This window comes from Colias croceus, chromosome 17 (genome assembly GCF_905220415.1).
Source record: "Colias croceus chromosome 17, ilColCroc2.1".
Classification (NCBI taxonomy): Eukaryota; Metazoa; Arthropoda; class Insecta; order Lepidoptera; family Pieridae; genus Colias; species Colias croceus.
In genome coordinates this window covers 9313004-9328679 of record NC_059553.1, presented here as the reverse complement: position 1 = coordinate 9328679, position 15676 = coordinate 9313004, and the positions used below count along the sequence as shown (strand labels likewise).

The 15676-nt window shown below is 32.9% G+C and overlaps 1 protein-coding gene across 2 annotated transcripts in view; it reads right to left on the bottom strand.

The window, feature by feature from the left end:
- The window catches only part of LOC123699358 (zwei Ig domain protein zig-8-like), a 176094-nt gene extending 174282 nt beyond the window's left edge, over window positions 1-1812 (bottom strand). For both annotated transcript variants that reach the window (XM_045646288.1, XM_045646289.1), the window contains exon 1: window positions 1705-1812. The gene's annotated coding sequence lies outside the window, so the exon portion shown is untranslated. The remainder of the gene's footprint in view (window positions 1-1704) is intronic.
- Window positions 1813-15676: the final 13864 nt, after the last annotated feature.

Below are 15676 nucleotides of genomic sequence, written 5' to 3'. Positions count from 1 at the left end.
TTTTTAGTACCAATTAACGAGAATACAAGGCGTATGTTACAAGCTTATAAAAGTTGTTAGATACCTAAAAACGAATAAATTTAGAATAGAATAGAATAGAATAGAATAGAAAACACTTTATTGCACACAAAAACAAAATTTACAGAAACGATATTACTTATATAATAAATGTACAATTTGGCGGCCTTATCGCTTAAAAGCGATTTCTTCCAGGCAACCTTGGGATATAGGAAAAATAAATCAGTAAAAAGGTAGATAGTGCATAAATACATACATATACAAGAAACTGTAATTATACATAGATAGATAACTTAAGAATCAAATAATATTATACAAAAACAAAGGAGAAATGAGCAGTATAGGAATACAAATATTAGAAGAGAGGAAAATAAATTTACATAAATAGATAACTAAATCAGCAAAGAACATAGACAAACAGCATTAAAGAGACAGATAGTAGTTCTTAACAAGAGTTTTAAAACTATATAAAGATTGGGCTTGCCTGATCGTTGTCGGGAGAGAGTTCCACAATCTTACGGCTTGTACGGTAAAAGAGCAATCGTAGAATTTGGAAGTGTGAACAGGCATACGAAGCGTAAGATTGTTGCAGGAACGGAGATTGAGTTCATGAGAAGACCCCATTTAATTATTATAGACCTTTTACATGTACTTACAACATACCATATCAGGATCATAATATAATGAATAAATCGCGTTAAAAATCCGTTAAAATCTTTAATTTCTAAATATATAGTACTCGAGTAAAATCAAACACAAGAATATTCTTGAAAAAAACGTATATACATACCATAATATATTCGTAAACCTTAAGCTATCTTTTTTATGGAATTTCATCAATAAATGCTTCTCCACTGCACAATACATAATGCTCCAAATATAAGTCCCATTTCAACCCCATATGAATTTCATTACAGGGCAAAATATCTTATCTAGGCTCAAACTATCTCCATAATTAATTTTATGATAAGTACGGTTTAACCTTAAAGTAAAAGATTGATAGTTTCTTTGACATTATAAATATGCAAGTATTCATAAAATAAAGGGAAAGCTTTATTCATGACTTTTTTATGAGAACAATATAAAATTTTAAAAGAACTTGAAAAATTAATAGCGCTACGAACTCAACTTTATAGATGATGGCAATTTCTCATTGATAAAAAATGCTAATTATTAAAACTGAAATGTATGAAAAATACTGAGTTTTAATAATACACATCCTCATAATGTTTAATTTTATAAAATAAGTTTTATTTATTTAATTAACTATTTTATGTACCTACTATTACAAATTACAATAGATAATATGAAAAGATTAATTTAATCGGAAACGTCATTTTAATTTCATTACTTCTAAAAAGAAAATATATAGAGATGTAGAGCTGAAATTGCGTACCTTTAACGTCAATTATTTTCGAAATATCGATAAAACTGTATTCTGAGCAAGATTGATGCGTCTCTATTCAACCAAATAATAATTTCATCGCCGTAGACCTTATAAAGATTTCAAACATCGACAGATTTCTAGAAGCATTGCTAATATTACGCTGTAAAAGGTGTAAAAAATGTCATTTAATTCCATTTTATGAGCACCTCTATCGTGCAGACATTTGATATTAACTCGTAAAACGAAATACTCAGACAATTTCTCGTAAAATGAATATAATAATAACAACACACGCTTACCAAAACTTACATTTTCACATTCCGTTTTTAAAACCACACTCACAGCACTTATTCACAAGTCACAACACAAATGTGCGTAAATTGATTATTTCACAGACGGACGTGCGTTCAGAGCTAAGGTTGGCATGAAACTGCCTGAAACCGGACGGGGGCGCCACTTCGCCCGGGTGAGCGTTAACAAAACGATTTTTACATTTATTTTTACAATTATTATTAAATGTAGATGTGGCTGAGGTTGTCATATTGATGTATTAAAGCTTAGCTATTGTGTGGAATATATTATGTGCCGTCCAGACGGTTGAAAGGTTTGAATATAATGTAGAGAAAAGCAATCGGTTATGAAATATTGGTGGATATTATGTTGTTTGAATATATAGGCTTACTTTTGATATTTTGTGATAATATGAGGTCAAATTGAGGAGATGTCATGTGAAAAATATGTGTGAATAAAATGTGTTCCTTGTTCTCTCTTATTTCAAAGGTCACGCCATTCGTTCGGAAATTCAAAGAGTTCAAAATAAAAGCTCTACCGAGTTAATGAGTGCAATCTTCTGTCTCATTTTTAAACGAATGAGTCTTCATTATAAATATAAATCCTATAAAAACAACAAAGAATTCCAATAATAGAATGGATATAAATAAAAGGTTGTTACCAGTTAGTAAACAAATTCTGCCAATTTAACGACGTTATAATAAAAATGAATGTTGCTAAGCGCAAAACTCGAGAACGTCTGAACCAATTTCGTTAATTATTTTTTATCATATTCCTTGAAGTATGAGGATGGTTCTCATGGAGAGAAAACGTAAACATGTACCACGGGCGAAGCGGGGCGGGTCGCTGGTGAATCAATAATTATTTGTCACCTACGATTTTGACTAAGTACGTCCATTAAAATCTTATTGGGGCACTTATGTACTATATTTTTAAAACCTAAGTGACCTTATGTTACAGAAAGTATAATTAATAGCTTTAATTATTTAGAATTTTTTTAGAATACAATAAATTCGAACGAAGACGCGAGTTCAAATCCCACCGTGGTCAATTATTTTCTATTCATAATACTCAAAAATTCGATAAAATATTTTCAAAACAAGAAACAGAAGCACACAGGACACAGTTTTAGCATATTGTGATTGCTAAATGTGGACAGGCGCCAGTCAGACGTCAGCCATAAAAACATAAATTATGGTAGAGTTTTATATATGGACTCCAAACTCTATTTATTTTTAACAAACAACAAGACTGTATTGAAATGGTCTTAATATAGACCAAATGGCAAATTTTCGACACTTGCAAGGGAATCAAAACCTACAGGGTGCTTCCCGTGAACTCAGAATCTTGAAATTTGGTACGAAGCAACATCTTATAGCATAGATAAAGGAAAAATTACGAAAGCCATAAATTTTTAGTTACATCACATAATATATATTTTTTTAATAATTTTAAACTTACTACCCATCTCCTCATAAACGCGTAGAGGTATTAAATTGAAATTCATACCAAATTATGGTATTAAATACGTAAGTAGTAAATAGGTATTAAATACGGAACCCTCGGTGCGCGAGTCCGACTCGCACTTGGCCGGTTTTTATTTTTATTTTATTTACTGAAATAAAATGGCTATGAAAATATTAACGTTCTTTTCCACAACATAGAGCAAAGAGCATATCTGACTATAGAAAGTTTATTATAGACGATTTAATTCAATTGTTTTTTGGAAAAGCTAAAACAAACACACAGTATGTTATTACATTTTAATGCGCTCAAAAGATTTCAATTACTTAAATTGTAAAGTTGAAGAAAAGTAGCTTTTTGCTTAGTAACCAATCAAAAAGGCAAATATAAAATTGGCTATACAAATTTATTTTATTTCTTTATTTTATTAATAATTATTTCCCTTAGAATTATTACATACTTAACCTAAGAATACCTACATTAAATCAATTGGCGGTCTTATCGCTATGCAGCGATTTCTTCTTGACAACCGGAAGTACGGAGGGAAATTAAATTAGAGGAAATTAAGGTAGAGTCAAATTTAATGTATTTGCAATAAAAATTTAAAGATATTTTATCGAGTAGTGGAATTTAAACTCTCTGAAATAATAATCAAAGTTAATAACAGCTTCTTATACCATACTAGCTTCCGCCCACGACTTTGTACGTGCATCCCCGTTTTTCCCCGTTCCCGCAAGAATTTCGGGAAATCCTTCTTATATATATCTTAGCATATCTTAGCGGATGCCTACGTCCTAACATCTACCTGCATGCCAAATTTCAGCGCGATACGTCCAGTGGTTTGGGCTGTGCGTTGATAGATCACTATATCAGTCACCTTTAAGTTTTATATATAAAGAAGATTAGATCATTATCTGTATTTTAATGTCTTTCGCATATAAATAAATCATATAATTATAACTGAAGCAAATATAATACTTTTCCAGGAATAAAATAATAATATATGAATTCATTCATTCATTTCTATTGGTGTACCTTTTAATTGGCGTAGCATATTATTTATTCATCTCAAAAATTGTATCACTATCTGTAAGGTACCTTATCATAAATAAATAATAAAAAAGAGTGCGACACGTTAGAAGTTATACTTCTTTGGCGTATGGAAAAAATACTAGAATATACAACTTGAACATAGTTATCAATTTTCATACCACCTAGAACTAACTTCATGCTGTTAAATTTAGGTGTCGGTGTGCGCGCGCATCGTAAAATTTCACTCTCATCATTTTTCTCCATCGCGCCAAAAGAAGTATAACTTCAATATATTTTGACAATGAAATATAGTATCGTGGTTAGATACCGTGTTTTCCAATTACAGCACTAGAGCGCATTATGCGGCATAATGCTTAACGTTGAATGTTCCAATTACATCAATGCTTCGCACAATTGAGCACTCTTAAAAGTAATGCGCGTGAATTGATGCGAGCAATCGATTTATCGTAAGTAATTATTAATTGTTGGAAAAAAATTTAAAGCTTTCGTTTCATTGTAGTTTTTTCGAAATAATCAAAGTTAATTCAAATTGTGTTAAAAAAATCAATATAAGTATGGATGAAGGTAAATCCAAATTACTTAAAATAACCGTAAATAGTTTTCAACCAATTATTATGTATACCCTTGTGTATACCACTTTATTTACACATTAATGAGGTTATTGCTAACTCTATGAATATTTTTTTTTCAACACTGAACTTAGCGCAACCTGCTGGTGCGTTTCACGTTCCAATTAAGCATCAGCATAATTCGGCATTGTGCGCCACTGAGTCGCATTATGCTCTGTAATTGGAAAACAGCCTTTATCTCTAGACTGTTAAAAACCGAAATTTCTAAAATTAGGGTTTTAGTATGCGCTAAGAATGTTTATTCTTGGACAGTATTAAAGTATTATCTTATAAGTTATAGTTATGAGACCTTAATCCTAGATATTGTATGCCGTTACGTAACATCAGCCATCGTTTATGTAAAAGTAATAATACTAGTGTTTATATCTTCAGTAATATTATACAGAATTTTTTTTTTTTTGTGTGTTTGCAATTCATAAGTTCAAAAACTACTTGATCGATTTTGAAAATTGTTTCTTTGATATAAATCACAGTTAAACATAAGTATTCTGTTCAATATTTCGTTTTTTATTTAACATATAATTAGTTAGTGAATTAACCATTTCAGAACATTACATTACATCCGCATAATATAAAATTCTCGCACAGTCACACTGCAGTTAGTTACCATACTCCTCTGAAACGGCTCGACCGATTCTCATTAAATTTTGTGTCGGTAGATCACAGGTTGGGTAGATACATTTTGTGTACCTGTTGGGTAGATCTCAGAATCGTTAAACATCATTCTCTTACCCCTAAGTGATAAGAGTAAGGCAGAACAACGTTTGCTGGGACTGCTAATAATAGATATTTCATTTATAATTATTAATAATTAATTAATTATTAATAATTTCAAAGCAAACTTTTCCGACTGGAAAAGCAAGATTTCTCGCAGAAATGTATAACTTTATGTACTTATGAATAAAATATGATTAAAGTTTGAGCGGTACATATATTTTGTCGTGCTCTTTACAATTTACATTTTTAAGTGAGGTATTCCATGTTTTTTCCATTCCAGAGATACATCTTCAAGCGTAGAGTGAACAGGTACCTTCTAGGGAAGCGCGTACTATCTTAGACCACATCTCAGCTTAACATCAGGCGAGATTGTGGTCAAGCTCTTTCCTATCGTCAATAAAAAAATAAAAAAAAAAACATATATAAAGGTTGCTTGGTAAAGTCTTCTTTTAGTGATAAGATTGCTCTGTACACTTTGTTGTGTGTACACATTGTTTAATGAATATTCTTCATCTTGATTTCTATTACGTACCTACTTATTATTTTACTGGAAAAGTGACCTTCGAAGTTTATAAATATGTGTATGTAAAATATGTATAATTCCATAGTTCTTTAACGAAAACATCTGTTGTATTTGTATTTATAATTTTCCATTGTTTATTTTTAGTAAATGTTTTATTTTCTTCAATAATAATCTTGGGCGTGGGTGATATCGTTTCTGAGTTGTTGGGCTATTTTTATCCCTTTTTCTGTTGTTGTTTTAACAAACTTTTGTATTCATTGTGAATATACTCTTATATTATATTTGTTAAAGAAGATCGGGTCCTCCAGGTTTTTGTTAACTTACTAAGAGGTCCCATAAATTTTCTGTAGTTGTAAAATTACGTGTATGAGATAAATATATATTTAATTTTCAGTTTTTCTACTTTTAATTCCATAATGTTGAATTTGATATTTTTTATTTAATGGCATTCAAATAAATAAAAATAAATAAATAAATACATATAAATTTATAAAGAATAGAAAAAAATCGATCACGAGGCGGGACTCGAACCAGCATCCTTTCGCGCCAAACCGGGGCGGATGCCTGACCAATTCAGCCACTCGTGACCCGCCAGAGTACATGTCCATAATATTTCTTAATATGTTAGTTTATTTAAGTCATCTACAACAAGAATTTGTTGTAAACAATATAACAAAACATATTGTTAGTTTGATTGTCGGTCTTTTGAAAAGGATTTAGTTTTCAATCCACTGTTGCTATTTATAGATACAGAATTAGGTTGACTAAGGTAGGTAATTTATCATTATAATGTTCATAAATGATTTGGGAATTGAAATACGATATATGGAACGAAAAATATACATATTATGCACCGCTATGGTTTCACGGGAAATGTTATTTCGAATTCCTCGAAAGAGCGTGGGCTTTTATATTTTCATATTCATTTCATTGATGGTATTTGGCACACTATTTATATAAGGTATAACAAATTGTATGTCAATTTACATAGATTTCATACAGCAATACGGTATACCTAGAGCGACGTTAGCGGTACTTCTATGTAATTAAACTAGCTGCGCCCCGCGGTTCCAACCGCGTTGCTAAGCTCCTGTTGGTCTTGCGTGATTATAATATCCTTCCTCGATAAATGGGCTATCTAACACCGAAATAATTTTTCCAATCGGACCAGTAGTTCCTGAGAACGCGTTCAAACAAACAAGCTCTTCAGCTTTATGGTATTATTAGTAAAGATAGAGATTAAAGATGTAAATTAAACATAATACATTATATTTTTTGCATTAGATAATATCTAGATTAAAAGCGTTATCTCGTGAATTAAAATCTTAACTTAAAATATTATGTAATTACTAGCTTCCGCCCGCGACTCCGCCCGCGCGGAAAAATTAAGATTTACTTTTTTTCTACGTTTTTTTCCGTGATAAAAAGTATCCTATTTTATGCCCAGGATAATAAGGTATAATTATTATACCAAGTTTCATCGAAATCGAACCGTTAGTTTTCGCGTGATGCCTGAACATACAGACAGACAGACAGACAGACAGCCAAAAATTTTTTTAATCACATATTTGGGTTTGGTATCGATCCAGTAACACCCCCTGCTATTTATTTTTTCAATATTTTCAATTTACAGAATTGACCCTTCTACAGATTTATTATATGTATAGATAATAATATTATCATTTCGTTAGAAAATTCTGCAGACTGGAAACATTATATAAGTAATAATTTAATTAATTAAACAGAATTCATTTTCTTGGCAATTTTCTCATATCAATAACTAATCCTACATCACGATAATTAATAAATTCTTACTTCAAATGAAATAAATTCTAAGTAATTCTAGGTTTCGAAAGACATCTGTAACAGCCAGCTGTCGGAACCAAACCCTAGACGTTGTTAAGTGGATACAAATTCCGTTGAATGGAAATTTAATAATTATAATGGATGTACTTTTAGCATATTTATCAAAAATCCAGAAAGAAAAATAAAGATTAAAAGCTATTTATAGTATTGTTTTAAATCCTCTTCTATGTCCTTCTGATATTTTTTAATTGGTGTAGTAAAAGAAAATTATTTTACATCGTTAGTAACCTAAAATCTCTAGCCTACTCAGTATATTCACATAAAATAATTGTACCATTAAATCATTCCGTTGCGAAGTAATAGAAAAAAAAACAAACACACTCCTGAAATTTAAGACGACACGACTTATCTATTAACATGTTTTTCCAATGAAACGTATATTATTTTTCATTATTCCCAACAAAGGGTATAATTTGGTTCCGTATAATCACTTGTGGCACCCTTAACAATATCGGATATCTATATTGGAATCGAGTCGCTTGTCATTCCTTTATCATGGAGGAAATATAACAGGAACTAATTAATATAATAAATACAGTTTCCTTAATTATATCATGGTAAAGAAAGATGTGCCAATAGAGTGGAACTCTTCACTATCGCTACATAGTATAAAACAAAGTCGCTTTCTCTGTCCCTATGTTCCTTTGTATGCTTAAATCTTTAAAACTACGCAACGGATTTTGATGCGGTTTTTTAATAGATAGAGTTATTCAAGAGGAAGGTTTTATTAAATATTTTTTTTAATTATACGAATATGTGTTTTTTTGGATGTCAGGCAGTGCTAATGAAAATTGGCTAACTAGTTTTGAGTTTTAAAAAAATATCCTCTTCACAGTAAAAGTATATATGTTACAGTCAAAACCCTGAACCAGTCAATAACGTTATTGACCGGTAAAATCAGTTAATAAGGATATTGACTAAGGGCGTCGGTTAATATCCTTATTAACTGATTTTATCTGATTAAACCAGTTAATAACGTTATTGACTAAGGGCATCGGTCAATATCCTTATTAACTGATTTTAAGTCGGGACATCTAGTCAATATAGGTTTCAACCGACGTGCCCAGTCAAAACTCATAAAAAGTTAAGGACGTTAGTGAAATTATACAAGAAAATCATTTAAAAAGGTTCATAAAACTTTTTAAACTTTTTTATATTTAAGAGTTTTATGTTTTATTAATTAATTCGGGGTATTGTTTGTAAACTTTAACCGCGCGAGAATACGTGCCCCAAAATATTTTTGAAGATGGCAATTGTGTTTTAATAACAACTAGGTTTCCGCCCGCAGCTTCGCCCGCGCAGTCAAAGAAAAGCCGCATAGTTCCCGTACCCGTGGGATTCCGGGATTGCGTTAGTTTCCTATTTGACGGAGTGACCTGCAGGTGTACTTCGAAGACTGCTACTGGATCTAATAGACGAGTAGAGCTAGGAATGCCGAGTTTGGACTCGTTTTGTTAGTTATGTCGAGACCTTACCTCTGGACTTGATGGAGTGACCTGCAGGTGTACTTCGAAGACTGCTACTGGAACTAATAGACGAGTAGAGCTAGGTGTGCCGAGTTTGGGCTCGTTTTGTTAGTTATGTCGAGACCTTACCTCCGGACTTGATGGAGTGACCTGCAGGTGTACTTCGAAGACTGCTACTGGAACTATTATACAAGTAGAGCTAGTACGTTTTGTTAGTACCTGCTGGTCACTCCATCAATTCCGGAGGTAAGGTCTCAACATAACTAACAAAACGAACCCAAACTTGGCACACCTAGCTCTACTCGTATAATAGTTCCAGTAGCAGTCTTCGAAGTACACCTGCAGGTCATTCCATCAATTCCGGAGGTAAGGTCTCAACGTAACTAACAAAACGAGCCCAAACTCGGCACACATAGCTCTACTCGTATAATAGTTCTAGTAGCAGTCGTCGAAGTACCCCTGCAGATCATTCCATCAAGTCCGGAGGTAAGGTCTCGACATAGCTAACAAAACGAGTCCAAACTCGGCATTCCTAGCTCTACTCGTCTATTAGATCCAGTAGCAGTCTTCGAAGTACACCTGCAGGTCACTCCGTCAAATCAGAAACTAACGCAATCCCGGAAATCCCACGGGAACGGGAACTATGCGTTTTTTCTTTGACTGCGCGGGCGAAGCTGCGGGCGGAAACCTAGTTGTTATTAAAACACAATTGCCATCTTCAAAAATATTTTGGGGCACGTATTCTCGCGCGGTTGCAGTTTACAAACAATACCCCGAATTAATTAATAAAACATAAAACTCTTAAATATAAAAAGTTTAAAAAGTTTTATGAACCTTTTTAAATGATTTTCTAGTATAATTTCACTAACGTCCTTAACTTTTTATGAGTTTTGACTGGGCACGTCGGTTAAAACCTATATTGACTAGATGTCTCGACTTAAAATCAGTTAATAAGGATATTGACCGATGCCCTTAGTCAATAACGCTATTAACTGGTTTAATCAGATAAAATCAGTTAATAAGGATATTAACCGACGCCCTTAGTCAATATCCTTATTAACCGATTTTACCGGTCAATAACGTTATTGACTGGTTCAGGGTTTTGACTGTAACATATACATAGATGTATTTTAAAATGTAAAACCAAATTTGATGAAATGAAATCAGCAAGTACGCTCGCAGACATACTTTTGTGTCTCACGGGAACTTTTAAACGGAATAAAAAAATAACCATTTCTGACTAGAGTTCAAGCTTCGTTCTTAGTTATTCACTTTTCGTTCAACTTCTACAACTTTCGATTTAATTTAACCGAGTTTCATGTACTCTTGTATTCTGATTTTTAACACTTTACAAGAAATTTTATATTAAATAGATTGTGAAATGGGAAAGTTTTCTAGTTACTAAGCTTTGACGGTGTATTGTGGTGTTTCTCAATTTTTAAAAAGGGTTTTTATTTTCGTTAATATTATTATTTTATAATTCAACTAGCTTACCGCCCGCGGCTTCGCCCGCTTTCTCTAAAACGATTTGAAATTTAAACTATCCTATCTCTCAAGTTGGATCGAACTGCACATGGTGTGCAAATTTTATTATAATCGGTTATGTGGTTTAGGAGTCCATTGAAGACAAACATTGTGACACGAGATTTATATATATTAAAGAAGATAAATTTTGTCACTAGGTATTTTGTTGATTTTTATGATTTAGCATATAAGCAAATTCAGGCAGTTATGCCCTCGCGTCGCATGTATCCTTTTGAAAAATTGTGTTATCTGTTAGACGTTATTTTTTATTTTTTATTTTTATATACTCACACAATTAAGACAAAACCAATGATACATACCATACTCATAAACATCAAACCTTTTGGACATACTAAAGACACATACTCTAAAAACCTATCCCTACTTCTGGCGTAGTTATACAAATACCCATGTACATATTACAATTTTTACTCCAGAAGCTCGAGAAAATTTTCACATTTTAATTCGTATATAACCAGCCTTATTAAGGCAGGTTTATGTTAAGTCCACGAGTAATTTTCTCCAATTATAAAATAAGTGGAGACGGCTCCAATTTACGCCTTTGCCATTGACACTGTTATTTGTAGTTTATTTATTCCACGAAGCTTTAAACTTTGGAATATAAAACTTAATTTCAAAGTAAATGTAAAGGTTGAATGTAATAAAACGAATCGGTCTAGTGGTTTGCTGAAACGAACTATATAATTTACTCTATCACCAAGTTACAATTCTATTAAAATTGATTCAGCATTTTCGAAGATTATCTCGATCAGATAGAATTCAAACAGAGTATCTAAAATAAGAATTACAAAAGTCGTTAAAATATTAGTATCATCTGAGTGATGTACACTTACCTATAAGAATTATAAGAAAGCATTTTTCTGTAACCACACTAAGTTTCGATAGGAAAAGCCAGACGACAAAGCTGTTTTGTTAACTAGATCAATTGTTTACATTTTCAGATAAAAGCGGTACTTTTAGCATAGATTGTATTATTTACAGTACCGTTAGAAGACTTGAATTAACAATTAAACAACTTCATAAAATATGTTCATTGAAACATTCTTCAAACTTCCAAGGGTTATTGAACTTACAAACTAGATAATAAATATAACCAGGTTCTTTGTAATTATTAAAAACAGTGTCGCGTTTCGTATTTCATGAATTAATTGTATTATTAATAGTAGAAAGTGCAACGACCTTACTAAGAATTCCTATCCACAAGTTCAAAACTTAACAGACAAAACAACTGACAAACAAATTTGTTATATTTAATTATACGTGTCGAGTTTGGGATGAATAGAATCTTAATTAAACTATGTTTTGTGTTTTGTTATAGAACATCATAATAATTATAAAAAAAATATCGAGCTCGAGCAGTAAACGGCTGAGCGCCGTACACGGACGGCTCGAGCGGTCGGTCGTTGACGGCTCGAGCCGTCGGTTGTTGACTGCTCGAGCCGTCGCTACCAACCGCTCGAGCTGTTGATTTTTCTGACTAGTCGAGTCATCGATTTTCACGAGGGAGATAGCCGTCAACGGCTCTAGCGCAGTCAACGGCTCGAGCTGTCGGTGTACATGCCTCACGACTGCTCGCGAGCCGTCAACGGCACGGTGGAATTTCGTCATGCAGTTGACGGCTTGAAGCGGTCGGGACGGCCTGAGGGCGGCCGTACGCAGACCGCTTCAAGCAGTTGAGACCGACGCTTGAAGCCGCGACCGCACGGTGAACTATGGACATTCATTCACCGCCGTACACATGACCGCTCGAGCCGTCGCGACCGCTTCAAGCCGTCAACTGCATGATGAAATTTCATCGTGCCGTCGACGGCTCACGAGCGGTCGTGAGGCATACACTGACTGCTCGAGCCGTTGACTGCGCTAGAGCCGTCGACAGCTCTCACCCCCCCTGAAAATCAATGACTCGACTAGTCAAAAAAATCAACCGCGCGACCGCCCTAAGGAGTAATTAAAACTATTTAGTTGGTTAAAAATTATAATAAAATATACACTGGAAAACTACATAGATACTTACATATATTTTTACTATATTATATTTTGTAGTATAACTATGTGGAATATAAAACTTAAGTAGTTGAACTTAAGACAATGAAAAATGAGGATTGCTAAATACTAGAAAAATATACTATATGCTAAATGCTAATCCACCGAGATCACAAGACAAGACAATTGTTTTTCTTTGAAATAGGGTTTCTAGCTATTTGATTCTGCCCGAATCTAAGCATTGGAAAATATGGTCCATGTCACTTTAACAGCATTCTAAGGATAAAATAATTTTCAGAAAAGTAGTTCACGAATTCATACATTATAAGCTAAAATGACCAACACCAAAATCTTTTCTCTTTGCAGCAAATGTTAAGATCTATATACCATTTACATTATTCAATCAATAATGAACTCTAAGCTTACCACACAGGTATCATTTACAAACAGCAGCCACAGTAAGATTTCGAAACTATACCTTTAAATTTGCTTGAAAACCAGAGGCTACGTATGTGCCAAATTTCAGCCTGACCGGTTGTGAAATACAGTCTCCAGAGTGCGGACAGGGCTTGTATGTAGGTTATATATTTGTTTAATAGAATAAAGTCGAAAATGTATTGTATGTAACTTTTAGTTGCAATCTATTGTAAGAATTTTCTAAAATGAAATTAATACCATTATACTGTTGACTAGCTTTTCGCTCGCGGCTTCGCCCGCTTTGTCTTAAACCTTCCTCTTGAAATACTCTATAAAATAACCGCATCAAAACCGGATTCATAGTTTTTAAAGATTTAGGCATATTATATAGGGACATAGGGTCAGAGAAAGCGACTTTGTTTTATACTATGTAGCCCTTCATCACCTGGGAACCCAAAACTTCGATTCACGGCTCGGTTAGAGAGACTTAACAACTAATCTATAGTTACAGTTAATTTCATATAAAATATCATTGAACGATTCCGTGACCCATTTCATAGCAACTCTACGCGATTGTAAAATACTATTACACGAGATACTCTTCGATTTTATTTGATAGAAAACTTGTTATAACTATGTTATTGTATGATCCACTTCTCTTGCTTTATTTAGTTCATTGGTTATTTTGCACTGTATTGTCATCTTTGTACTTTGTTGATACTGTTTTTAAATAAAAGATAGATGGAATGAAGAAGTATGGATGGATGAAGTAACTAACGTAGATTCAAACTCAAACTCAAACTCAAACATTTATTTATTCAATTAGACTACTATTTAGTAGCACTTTCGAATCGTCATTACATAAGTATTTTTAACATTTACCACCGATTCGGAAAGCAGTATCTATGGAGAAGAATCGGCAAGAAACTCCATAGTTGCTCTTTTAAAATCATGTCAATATTACATAATATGTAACTTATATCTAACTTATACATAATATATCCCCCCCCGCTCCGCGCCGCGAATGCGAACGGACGTGTTCCAGTGCTAGCTGAGTTTAAAAATTTGTTTCAATGGAAAGAAGTGCAATTTTACCATTTTAAGTAGTGTCAAAACTTTTATAAGTGATAGGACTGTAGTCGAATGTTAAATAATACCAGTGGACAGTGCTTGAAGTGGTATTTTTCAAAGTTTTAAATCTGTGACGGTTGATATTAATTTGCTACAGTGCAGTGTTGGTTGATCTTGAATCAACGACTTATTAGAAACCGGTTTGATTGAATTGGATCTCACGTATTATAAGACTTACTATTTCGCAAACTCGATAGTGGCGTATTGGTTGAGTGAGCTAAGACTTGGACTATTAATTGGTATCTAACAGCGAGTTCGAGATCGTATCCGAGTGGTTCCAAGTTGTGTTAAATTTTGTTTTTATTTTTTATTTTCTTTTTTTTTTTGTTAAACTCCTATTAATACAGTTTGGTTAGATGAGAACTTTTGGTCTACTAGGAATATCTATTTTATTTTATTACAATTTTTATAAATAATGTCGGTTAAACGATCACCTCCCGGATTGAAATTAAAAACCACCCCGTTGCTATATGGATCTGATTCAGCATTAAATAAATGTAAGGAAACGAATACAGAAAATTTTTCGACTGGCACAAAACGACAAAAACGGACATTTATGGAGTACTCTGAAAATTCTGAACAATTTATGTCAGAAATAAAAAACATGTTTTCAGAAATGAAAGCACAACAAGAAGAAAAGTTTGAATCATTAAAAAGTTCTATAAACTTATTAGTGTCCCAAAACCAAGACATCATGAAGTCTGTTGATTTTATGTCCACTCAGTATGACGAATTATTAAATAAATTTAATGCTCTTGAAAAGGAAAATCTTCAATATAAAAAACAAATATGTGCACTAGAAAAAAAAATGGATCTACTGGAGAGAACTTCACTCAGTTCTAAAATAGAAATACGCAATATTCCACAAACATGTGACAACAAACAAAACATGATGAATACTATTAACAGTATATGTACAACTTTGTGTCCCGAGAATCCGTTGGTGGATTTAGAAGTAAAAGAAGTCTATAAGTCTAAGTCTGACGCATTGATAGTTGACTTTATTACCACTGGCAGAAAAGAAACTATCTTAAATGCATATAAAAGTTATAATAAATCACGCCGCCTAACTAAACAACCACTACTCAATACACAGGATATTAAGCTTCCAGGGCCGACATATCCAATATACATCTCTGAGGTTCTGTCGAGTAAAGCACGTCAACTTCACTACATGACCAGACAG